Source organism: Astyanax mexicanus, chromosome 23 (genome assembly GCF_023375975.1).
Source record: "Astyanax mexicanus isolate ESR-SI-001 chromosome 23, AstMex3_surface, whole genome shotgun sequence".
Lineage (NCBI taxonomy): Eukaryota > Metazoa > Chordata > Actinopteri > Characiformes > Acestrorhamphidae > Astyanax > Astyanax mexicanus.
In genome coordinates this window covers 19922586-19934724 of record NC_064430.1, presented here as the reverse complement: position 1 = coordinate 19934724, position 12139 = coordinate 19922586, and the positions used below count along the sequence as shown (strand labels likewise).

General features: G+C 39.6%; 1 long non-coding RNA gene across 1 annotated transcript in view; it reads right to left on the bottom strand.

Moving 5' to 3' along the window:
• Positions 1-371: 371 nt before the first annotated feature.
• LOC111191963 (uncharacterized) overlaps positions 372-12139 on the bottom strand; it is a 21804-nt gene continuing 10036 nt past the window's right edge. The window contains exons 4-10 of the long non-coding RNA XR_007429125.1: positions 7097-7146; positions 6111-6200; positions 3904-3940; positions 3726-3800; positions 3420-3485; positions 3026-3175; positions 372-1479 (exon numbers count right to left, since the gene is read on the bottom strand). This is a non-coding gene — a long non-coding RNA (uncharacterized LOC111191963). The remainder of the gene's footprint in view (positions 1480-3025; positions 3176-3419; positions 3486-3725; positions 3801-3903; positions 3941-6110; positions 6201-7096; positions 7147-12139) is intronic.

Sequence of the window (12139 nt, the reverse complement as noted above, 5' to 3'; positions counted from 1 at the left end):
AGGCTACTTGCTCACACTCACACTTCATCTTACACTCTAAATGATTACAGGATCTTTTTAACAAGCAAATATACCAAAGTTGGACATTTATTAAAATTGTTAAGCTAAGCTTTCTTTTTACGTTCACAAACATTTAAAATCTAACAGCTCTGAATCAAAAACATTTAACAACAGCTGACAGAACCACATGGACACAGGATTAATTTGGCAATTGTTAATATTTTTTGGTCAGGCAATCCAATAGGAAATTACATTAACAAATACCACTTAAAACATTACTTTGCAAAACAGAAGCCTTATTCTGTTAACAGAATAACACATGTAGAACTGGCGTCAACTTTTCCGGACTCTGGACCCTCAAACGGGAATAAATTTCAACTTATATAGCGCCTTTCTAGAAACCCAAGGACGCTTTACGATTAACACGTCTTACACACAAGCACATTACACATCAACACTCATCCACACACCTGTGAGAAGCGGCAGCCAATAGCGCACAGCGTTCTCTCAACCGGAAACAACCGTCCACCTGGAGGACTACATCAGGCACTACAGCAATTACCCAGGACAGAGTGCCAATCCATATCTGGGCACAGTCATACACACACATTTACACAAACACAAACGTACATATATATCACACACTTTACACACATACACACCAGATCAATTTAGAGTATTCTGGATTTTTCTGGACAATTTAGAGTATCCAATTTTACCTGATCTCCATGTTTTTGGACTGTACAGTGATTAAATAAAGTAGTATTGCATTTATTATATTTTTGTGATAAAAATGGACTGTTTGCTTCTGACAGCCAGACCAAAGACAGGGTCTGGGACGGTATGAGGGTGTGTCAGTACACTTGTGTAGCTTAACACTAATGCAGTAAAGTATGTACATTAAGATTTTAGAACCACATCTTTCCCAGGGGTGTCCATGCATTTTAAACAGGACAAAATAAAACCACATGCTGCACTTTTCAAAAGCAGGGTGTGAAACTGTAGTTACAGGTTCTAAGCTGGTCTGAATGCAGACCTGACTGGTCCCCAATAGAGAACGTGTGGAGATTTAAATGAAAAACCCAACTATGAGAACTCCACACTTTTGTACAGTTAAAGATGTGGACCAATATCACCTTAATCTGTGCAATTCTCTGTGCAAATACAGGTACATTAGTTGTTTACAAATACGTGTTTGGAATGCTCTTTAAATTAAGAGTATAACATAATAAACACAAAACAAGCAGAAGAAGATGATTCGCTAAAATCCTGATTAAAACACTTTCTCTGAGTTCTTTCATGTGAGATTGATGCTGCAGTTTAATTCTTGTTCAGATCTTTGAGGAGGATTAAGATCACATGATTAGAAAAAACTCATAATGAACAGCTAAAACTCAAAATAGAACTGATGTGTGATTATTCAGTGTGTAAGAGAGAACGAAAGAGAGATGTTAACTGACACAGGAACAGGGATTAAGCCTAACCGTAGGGCTGAACGATTAATTGCATTTGCGATAATTTTGCGATATTTTAAAACGCGATTCTCTAACCGCACTGGCTGCGATTTGACTGGTCACGTGACTTGGGAGCGAGCCAAGCCGAGGACGAGCGGAGCATACCCGAGCAGAAGGCAGGGAGGTGGAGAAGTGAAGTCAACACAGCGCACTTTAGGGCGTTTTCACACCAGCACTATTTGGTCCGGTTAAAACGAACTCTGGTCCGTTTGTAACTTTAGTGCGGTTCGATTGAGCAGGTGTAAAAACAGTAATCGCACTCGGGTGCGGATCAAAAGAACCGGACCGAGACCTCCTCCTCTAGGTACCAAACGAACTCTGGAGCGGTTCGCTTGTGGTGAGAACGTGATCCGGTCTCGATCGGATCCACCTATTAAATATAAGCCATTTATTTGAGCTAAACTGCTGATAAAGCAAGCATAGTTTAAACTAATATATTAGCCAGATAACGCTAATTACCACAGCTGTGAACAAACACTGTGTCCAGGCACGCGCTGCATTCACTGCTCTGTATATTATGTATAAATTTGCGCTGCATTCATAGCTCACAGCCGCGTGACTCTGTTTATTATGTATAAATCTGCGCCGCGCGCAGAAACACTGTGTTTGAAAGTGCAGTGTTTCAGCGTTCAGTGTTAAAGCACAGATATTTGCGCTGGAACACAAAATCTTCTCGCTGTATTTACTTTTTTCGTATATTTATATTTAATGTACTCCCGTGTCAGACAGCTCTGACCAATCAGAGGACACAGGCTGCTCGCGTGGTTTATTGATGCGCATTTTGGTGCGTTTACATTTATGCCTATGTGAAACCAGACCGAACAGAGCGAGAAAACGCTCCAAGTAAACAAACTCATTAGAAACGAACTACAGGTGTGAAAACGCCCTTGTTGCACAATGGCTTCAGGCTCGACAGAACACATCAGTTGTGTAGAATTACTTTGGCTTTAAAAAAGAAGATACTGCTCAACGTCAGGTACTGTGCTAAACGTGCCTTGCTACTGTTGCTACGACGCGAGGTAACACTACAAACCTTTTTCAGCATTTAAAAAAACACCACAAAGCCTCGTGTGGTATTTGCAAGGCTAAAATGCCAACGACCAGTGCTGCATCTTCAAATACAGAAAATAACGAGTTGGTTAAAGCAGATTCTCTTTATGTTTTTTGCACTTTAATTTTTCATGATGTTACTAGCTGGAGAGCAGTAAGTTAAATTTTGTATATCTATTGTTTTTCCTAATTAAAAAAATGGTGAAAAGGAAAAGCTATTTATGTATTTATTTTTCTATAAAAAAAACAAATGGTGAAAAGGAAAAGCATAGATTTTTTTTGCTTTATTGTTATCTGTGCTTTAAATAAATCTGACATTGTTTATTATTAAACAGATTGATTTATTGCTTCTGTTGTTGAAAAATACTTGAGAAGACAAAAAAATCGCATTTTAAATCGCAATCGCAATTTATAGATAAAAAATTGCAATTAGATTATTTTCCAAAATCGTTCAGCCCTACCTAACCGTAGACTATTTTTCCTTTAATTGTCTGGGAAACCGTGTCGCAGAGTTGTGTATGAAACTTTCTGTCGTTTATATTTGAAAAGTCTCTGTACTTTTAAAAATCTGCTGCTGAAGCTCTTCTCTGCTGGACTTAAATCCTCACACTCTAAAAAACACACCAGAGAACAATATTAAAACACTGAAACACACACACAAACAAGCACACACACACACACTCAGTGTAGCACTGCAGACTCATAATCTGAGGACATGGTTGCAGGGTTTAAGGTTGTGTTCGTGTCACTGGAAGAGTCTTTTACATGTTGTAAAAAAGAACATTAAAAACATGTATATAAGTTCATTAAACACATTTAATATATAAAACAAACACATACACACACAACCTGTACCTGTAGGGTATCATAGTCTGAGCTGATGGTGGTGGGGTTAGTGTCACTGGCAGAGTCTCTGACATGCTGGAAAACAAAATAATTTTATAACTAAAGTCACCAGGAGAAAAACACACATACACACACAAACACACATATTAAAGTATGTGTATAACTAATTATACTTACCAGGAGGAATGACATACACAAACACACACACACACAAACACACATAAAAAAATATTTGTATAACTAATTATACTTTACCAGGAGAAACACACACACACACACACACACACACACACACACACACACAACTAGACGTACCTGCAGAGTATCATAGTCTGAGCTGATGGTGGTGAGGTTCAGAGCTGTGTAAGTATCATCTGCAGGATTTAGACTCTTTTGAAGAGAGATAAGAAGAACGCAACTTTTTCAATTTTTATTCAGTAGCAGTTTTATAGGAGGAAGGAAAGAGAAAGAAAGGGAAATCATCTCTCAGTACCTGAATATGTGTGTCTCTCTCTGCTCCTCTCTTCCTCCTGATCACAGATTAAATATTAAAAGTTAGGGTTAGCCTAGATTAGCACATTGAATTGGCAGTGGGATCCATATTAGCAACCCTATACAAGAAAATGCAAATGATCAAAAACATTCACATTTACTTTTGACTTTTATTGGATTGCAGACAGTGTGAGCCCAAATTATTACAGGTTTTCTATAGTTCACCTTATTGTTTTTGTTACTAAACATACATTCCTTTCTGGCCTGCAGCACACTCCACTTTTAATGTTGTAGTTCTCTCTAACAAGATGTTTAGGCATTAAGGGAACAAACTGTTTAAGCGTTTTAGTTGTGATTTTTGTCACATTCTTCCTTCAAACACTTCTTATACTGTGCAAGTTGACAAAAATCACACCTTAATCAGTTCATAGTTTGGTATACGCAGTGCCAGAATGTCTTAAAAGTGTATATATAAACACACTGGCTTTAACATTTTGTCACCTTAAAAATGCAAGCTTAACTGTATTTTATTGAGATTTTAATGATGGGCAATTCTATCACATGAATATTCTTTGATCTAAACTTTGGTTTCATCTGACCACATCTTCTTCTTCCGCATGTTTACTGTGTCCTCTAAATGGCTTTGTGGTAAACTGCAAACGGCACTTCTTATGTCTTTTTTTCAATAATAGTTTTTTTCTTGCCACTCTTCCATAAAGGCCATATTTGAGGAGTGCTCTGTATTGTGCTGTTGACAGATTCTCCCACCTGAGCTGTGGATTTCTGCAGCTCCTCCAGAGTGACCATGGGTCTCTTGTCTGCTTAACTGACCAGTGCTCACCTTGCTATGTCTGTCAGTTTCAGTGGAAGGCCATGCCTCATCAGCAAGTACGACGAGTCAGCATACTGACATATATACGGTGGCTTATGTGTGTAATATTGTAAATATGGTTTTAGATTCTCACCTATGATGTATGATAGGTATGATGCCACTTCCTGTCATATAGTACCAGGTGTAAGAGCTGGTAGGGTTGGAGTCACTGACACGCCAGTATGATCGAGTCTCCAGAAACATGCTGAGATACAGATGTATGATATTTTGATATATTGATTATCATACTACAGTCATTCTGCGAGATCTGTCTGTTCTGCACTCGTCCCTGATACTCCTCATTCTCTCTCAGATTCACAGGTTCAGCATCAATCTGATCTTTAATGAACCACACTGTTTTAGTGATATTTTGATTATCTGGGAAGGTATAGTAACAGTCTATGTATTGTGATGACCCGATCAAAGAGCAAAAAGCTTTGGGGATATAAATCAAATGAACTCTGTCTTGAGAGAAACAGAACCAAACAAGAAATTAATTACTGTCGTGCTTGTTCTTTTTCAATTATTCTTTTTAGAATAATTGTTTTTTTTTTTTTGCTTTTCTTTGAAACAAGGAATCTTGCCTGAAACTTTTGTCTCTGACATTACATCTACATGGTGTAGCAGGTCTAGGTAGGAGTAACTAATAGAGTAAACAGTAAGTGTCGCCGTGTTTAAAAAAAACTCCAGCAAAATTCCACTGCTGTGTCTAATCCACTCTTACAATAAAACACACAGTAACACACTAATCACCACTATGCCAGTGTCACTGCAGTGCTGAGAATGACCAGAATGACTATACGTGCACTAAACACACTGCACGGGGCCCCACAAATTAACAAGGGCCCCTGTCTTTCTCATTTCCCATATAAAGCAGAACATTAAACAAACTGCAGGAACAGATTTCAAGTAAATTTGAACTGTTATTAAAAAGCACATATCTTAATAAATGATTACAATAAATTGTTCAGATAATGATATAAAAAAATATTTAAAAGAATGTCACATTAAAAGTTTACCGAGTTCAGATATGCAGGCCTCTTATCAGAATTTAGCTTAGGGCCCCAGAGAAGGAAGGAAGAACTAGCTTAGAGAATGAACAACTGCTCTGTGGGGGTCCTGTGGAGTCTAGACTATTGAAGAACAGGGTGAAAGGAGGATTACAGTCTGTAATTTAAAAAACTTCAAAGTACTTATAATTATAGTGGTAAATAGCTCTGATCCCATCCAGAAGTTTCCTATCCATGCCTGGTAAATTGTGAAGGGAAGCTAAATTCCCTAGAATTAAATTTCTAGCTGAAATTAAATCTGTAATTTAATCAAATGTAAAAGTTTACCTGCCAGGATGAGGATCACTGCTGCTGTCACATTTCCTGAAGTTCTGGAAAACATGGCAGCATCACCCTGCAGACACAGCTCTTAAACATCTAGAAAAGAACAGATTAAAGGAAATTTTACTGGAAAGTATGTGAATTAAATATGGACAATTACAGGCACAGGGTACTGAAGTCCCCTCCCTCTGCTCTGTGATCTCTTGATTCCCTGATACGACAGAGAGGATTAAAGTCACTGATGATTCCTTTTCTGTTTTACACAAATACTGGTGTGGAATAAAGTAGCAGCTGGTTTCATAGGTAGCCTCTGTGCTTACCAGTCACATCTATACACGTTTCACATGGGTGAAATCTCAAGTAGCTGTGAACGCAGCCACAAAAGACAAACAGGGGACGACGTACGACCCGTCGCCTGCGATCTACATTCATCAGAGCCCTTCATGTCTAAAAACATGGAAATGTATAAGCCACATATATTTATACTTTGACAACATGACTTTTACCAGGAAGGGTTACATTTAATGGTAAAAACAACATAACATACTTAATGCAAAAACATATTTTTAAAAATAAAGAGTATCTTCATTGTTTAAACAGATTTGATGATTCTATGCAGCTTATGACAGTCCCGCAAACTAGACTTGCCTGTTTTTCTTCGCCTCCTATATTCTAATTAATCTGTTTTTTCTATTCAGGGTAAATTAATATCACACATGTATAACTCTGTTACACATTAGTCAACTAGCTAAAAAGGTGTGACTGTATGACTCGTGGACCATTAAACACAAGTAGGTAGATGTTTTTTTCTGATCTTCCCTGGAATTATTGTCTTGAAATTATTATTTTGAAAATGAAGGACTTGGAAAGGAGACAGTTTTAATATTGACAACATAACACGAGCTCCTGACCCAATTACATAGATAAAATTTATTCATATATTACTTGAAAATGATTATGATATGGTTAAGAAAATATTTATTACTACTTACATTTTGTGTAAAGGTCTCTCACAGCAGTTGAGCTTGGTTCACAGTGTAGTCTGTATTAACAGATTGAGTGTATATGACAGAGAAAGAGAGAAAGAGAAAGAGAGAGAGAGAGAGAGGTTTTTTCAATTTTGTCTTTGCTCTCAGGTAAAATTAACACCAACCAAGGTAGCACGTCATAAAGGGCTGCTATTAAATTATAGCTGTGTTTTAGCAGTGACTTTTAGACTGACTGAAAGCTTCCATGGATTGGCTTAGTAACTTTTAGGCTCGCTTCCAGTAAGTTGTGTCAACTGGTTTAACTGGTGTTATGGTTTTATGAGATTAAGTTTAGGAACATTTTGGTTACATTTTATTATCAATATCCTGTCATGCTTTTCAGTTCATCTCTGATGTTTCCGACCATTTTGAGTTACCATATTTTTGCACCGGATTATGAAGTCAATAAAATCTATTTTCTGGTCTATTTTCATCTGGCACACCAGATTATAAATATGCAATATGCAACACTAGCAAGGAACATGGGTGTCATCGTGTTTTCCTTCTACTTCAGCAGGTCTCGCCACTGGGGGGTTGATGGGGGTAGCTAACTAAGTTAAGTAAATTATTATCTGCCCTTGTCGGATTTGTTGTATCGTTGGACTGTCTTTCTGGCATTAGATCCTTGACTGTATTCACTGCTATGGTTTCTGTATTCGGTGAGAGTTTTGTTTTTCAAGCTATCTGGTTGTTTATTCCTGTTATACATCCTCTAAATAAAACTATCATTACTTTTTACTTGGCAAGCATCACTCCTATCTGTCCCTGCATTACACATTTATTTATAGTAAGCATAGATTTCCTGTAGTGTTCCTGTAAGCCAGTACGAGCTAGCGGTTTGTCCTAAGTAGCTTATTTTAACGGTGTAAACGTACAGGCTAAAGTCTGATATACTCACCTCTGCACTGCAAAAGAGCTAGCGCTTAGTGCGGTTAATGGTTAATGTTGCTGCTCCAGCAGTGCTAGCCAGGGTTAGCAGCAGGCTACAGTGCAATATACTCGCCTCCGAAATGCGAAAAATCTAGCGCGGTAAATGGTTAATGCTAATACTGCTCCAGCAGTGCTAGCTAGGGTTAGCAGCAGGGTACAGGCTGATAATACTTATCTCTGAATGGCGAAAGAGCTAGAGCTTAGCAGCTTATGTTGCTCCAGCAGTGCTACCCAGGGTTAGCAGCAGGCTACAGGCCGATAATACTCACTTCTGAACAGCGGAAGAGCTAGTGCTTAGCACAGTTAGCAGCTAATGCTAATACTGCTCCAGCCTCAGTGCCTCAGGCTAAAATGAAACTCCTGTATAATGCTGCATTTCAGCAGAGTGGCTTAACTGCTCCTTACAACCTGACTGGTAAAATTCATACATAAGGCACATTGGATTATAAGGTGCACTGACTATTTTTGGGAAAATTGCAAAAAAAATATGGTACACATGGTAGACTGAAGCTGCAGTCCATTGTACAGTTTTTTACTTATTTTCCATACACACTGCTCCTTAAGTTCTGAATTATTTACAGTGGTGTAAAAGTGTTTGCCCACTAATGATACTTATTTTTTTGCATGTGTGTCACTTTCAAAGTCATGCCACAGCATCTGGGCCACTTTTGTCTCATCAGTCCACAGAGTATTTCCTCAAAAGTATTGTGATCATCAACATGATTTCTGGCAAAATTGAGACAAGGCTTAAATATTCTTTTTGCTTAGTAGTAGTTTTTGTCTTCACACTTTGCCATAAAGGACATTTTTGGTGTAGCCATGAACGCTGACCTTAACTGAGGCAAGTAAGGCCTGCAGTTCTTTGGATGTTGCTGTGGGTTTTTTTGTGACCTCTTGGATGAGTCGTGACTGCCCTTTTGGGGTAATTTTTTGTTGGCTGGCCACTCCAGGGAAGGTTCACCACTGTTCCAAGTTTTTGCCATTTGTCTATAATGGCTCTGACTGTGGTTCACTGGAGTCCAGAAACATTAGAAATGGCTTTATTACCTTTTCCTGACTGATAGATCTCAATTATTTTCTTTCTTATTTGATGTTTAGCTTTTAAGTATCTTTTGGTCTACTTGGTACAACAAAAGGCATAAGTGTTGACCAGATTAAACATAAAATATCTTTAGTTCTACTATTACGACTCCGGAAGAAATGTTGTCAGTTGCACGATTTAATGTTTTAACATATTTAGCAAAACAAAGATACATATATGAAGAGGTTATAATGAAACAGTCTTCTAGTAGAGTCTTTGGCGTAGGCCCCGTCATCGGCCCAGGACTTGATACATCTGGGCTCTGCAGATCCTGTCGTACATTGGAGACAGGGGCGGAGCCAACCACCGGGCAACCAAACGGGACCAACCTGGAGGCGGTGGGGAAGGAGGAGGGTAAGAACGACCATCAGCGTCTGAAAGGCAGCAAAGGTACTGAATGAGTGATCTTATTTAAAGGCAGAGGGAACAGCTGATTGGATAGGTAATTAGGTGACGTAGCATTGGAGTCTTTAGTAGAACTTTCGCTGCGCTTTCATTTCTACTATTACGACTCCGGAAGAAATGTTGTCAGTTGCACGATTTAATGTTTTAACATATTTAGCAAAACAAAGATACATATATGAAGAGGTTATAATGAAACAGTCTTCTAGTAGAGTCTTTGGCGTAGGCCCCGTCATCGGCCCAGGACTTGATACATCTGGGCTCTGCAGATCCTGTCGTACATTGGAGACAGGGGCGGAGCCAACCCCAAAGTGAAAGAATTAATATATATATATATATATATATATATATATATATATATACCCACCGGTAGATCTTTACTTTATCCTACATCCTGTAATAAATGAAACGTTTGATTAATAATCAGCATAATAATAAACGATACCGTACTTTTGAACGATAGCTCTTTAGCACCGGTGACTGTGGACAGTGAAGCATTTCCTTTTATACCTTGGATATCCCCATGCATGAGTGAGTTTATTAGCATTTAACTCGTGGATTGTGTTAAGTGAGCACATGCTTGATGTAACTAAATGTGGGTGACCTGTGCAGTAACAAGCAGAGTTAACGTGAGTGTAGTGTCCAGTGATGCGCTTGCATTGCGCCAACTTTCCATGCTGTTAGTATGGGCCGATGCCCTTCACTCATACATACGCTTGCTACGAGCCTAAGCGGGGTGCGCCCCCGAAGCGTACGGGCACGAGCCCTTCACTCATACATTCGCTTGCTACGAGCCCAAGCGGGGTGCGCCCCCGAAGCGTACGGGTGGCGAGCCCTTCATTTCATACGTACGCTTGCTACGAGCCCAAGCGGGGTGCACCCCCGAAGCGTTCGGGCGGCGAGCCCTTCACTCATTTATTCATTAGATCATTACATATTCATTCAGTTATCTATTCATCAGAGCATGCGCGGGGAATGCCCCCAAACATACAGGCCATGTGCCTACATTCAAACATTCATTTCTTTCATTCTTTAATTAATTCTGCATCCATCCGATCAATACATAACATTTTGCAGACGCTTTTGTCTAAAGCGCCTTAAATAGTAAAGTTCAGAAATAATAGAAGGCAGAAAAAACTTAATACAGGACCTAAAGGAGATCAAAGGGAAGTTGTGTGACAGAGGAGTGAAGAAGGGGAAGAAGGAAGAGACGTTAGCAAGAAGAAAATGGTGTTAGGCGAGGGGTGCGCCCCCAAACATACAGGCCATGTGCCTACATTCAAACATTCATTTCTTTCATTCTTTAATTAATTCTGCATTCATCCGATCAATACATAACATTTTGCAGACGCTTTTGTCTAAAGCGACTTAAATAGTAAAGTTCAGAAATAATAGAAGGTAGAAAAAGTTAATACAGGGCCTAAAGGAGATCAAAGGGAAGTTGTGTGACAGAGGAGTGAAGAAGGGGAAGAAGGAAGAGACGTTAGCAAGAAGAAAATGGTATTAGGCGAGGGGTGCGCCCCCAAACATACGGGCCGCGGGCCCTACATTCATACACGAGGGCGTCGAGCCCAATCAAAGCATGCGTTGCTGTTAGTGAGGGCCATGCCAAAACATGCATCTAGGTTGGGCATCGAGCCCATCATGCGCGGGGACCGCCCCCAAAGCATGCGTTGCTGTTAGTAACGGGCTGCGCGCCCTGTAAAACGCTGAGCGCGGGGTTCGACCCCTGAAAAAACATGCTGTTAGTAACATGCAATAATCCTCATGTCATGTCGTCTGGGCTGTGAGCCCAAGATAAAGAGGAGATTGTCTCCTGGCATGTGTTGATGTAAATGACCACGGGCCATAATGCATTAAGCTATAGGTATAGACATGTGATAATCAGCAGTGTTGGGAGAGTATCACAGATCGTTTTAATACTGGTTAATACTGTTAGTGAAGCATTGAAACAAAAGCAAATGTTGATGTATAATAGATCATTTAAATCGCCGGATTGATGCACAAATTAACATACTCTAAAGTATGTAGTACTTCCACCGCCTCCAGTGTTTGCTTATAAATAATACTTACTTAGACAGTGTTGAATGAGCTTGCTGAGCGTTCAGCAGTAGGTCCAGTTCTGGTCTAAGTGTGTGACAGGTGTGCTGAAATTACCCGTCTTCTTCAAGTAGCAAAATGGTGACGTCAGCTTCGCTGAGGATGTGGCTGCGTCGTTCCTAAAGAGAGCGACCAGCGTAGCAGGATGGAGATGGTCAGCGTTTCCTAATTGACATTTGACAGGTGAAATCTGACCACTGTTTCGCCATAGGGTAGCTATTAGGTGAAACCAAACAGAGGCGCATAAAGTTTAGAAGAGCGTGAAAGCAGATAGCTGCCCCAGAAATGTAAAGACAGAAATAGGAGTGCACTTTTAGCATTTTAATTGTAAAACAGGGCCCTGTTATCTGCAACAGAATGTTTCGCGCAAACAGTAATGAAGGAAGGAGTAGAGCTTAAATCAGACAGCGTGAGGCATTGAACTGATCAAATAAATATTGTCGGCGCGCGCTCGTGAATTGCCTGTGCGCTTAAATCCATAAAAGCTGCCGTAT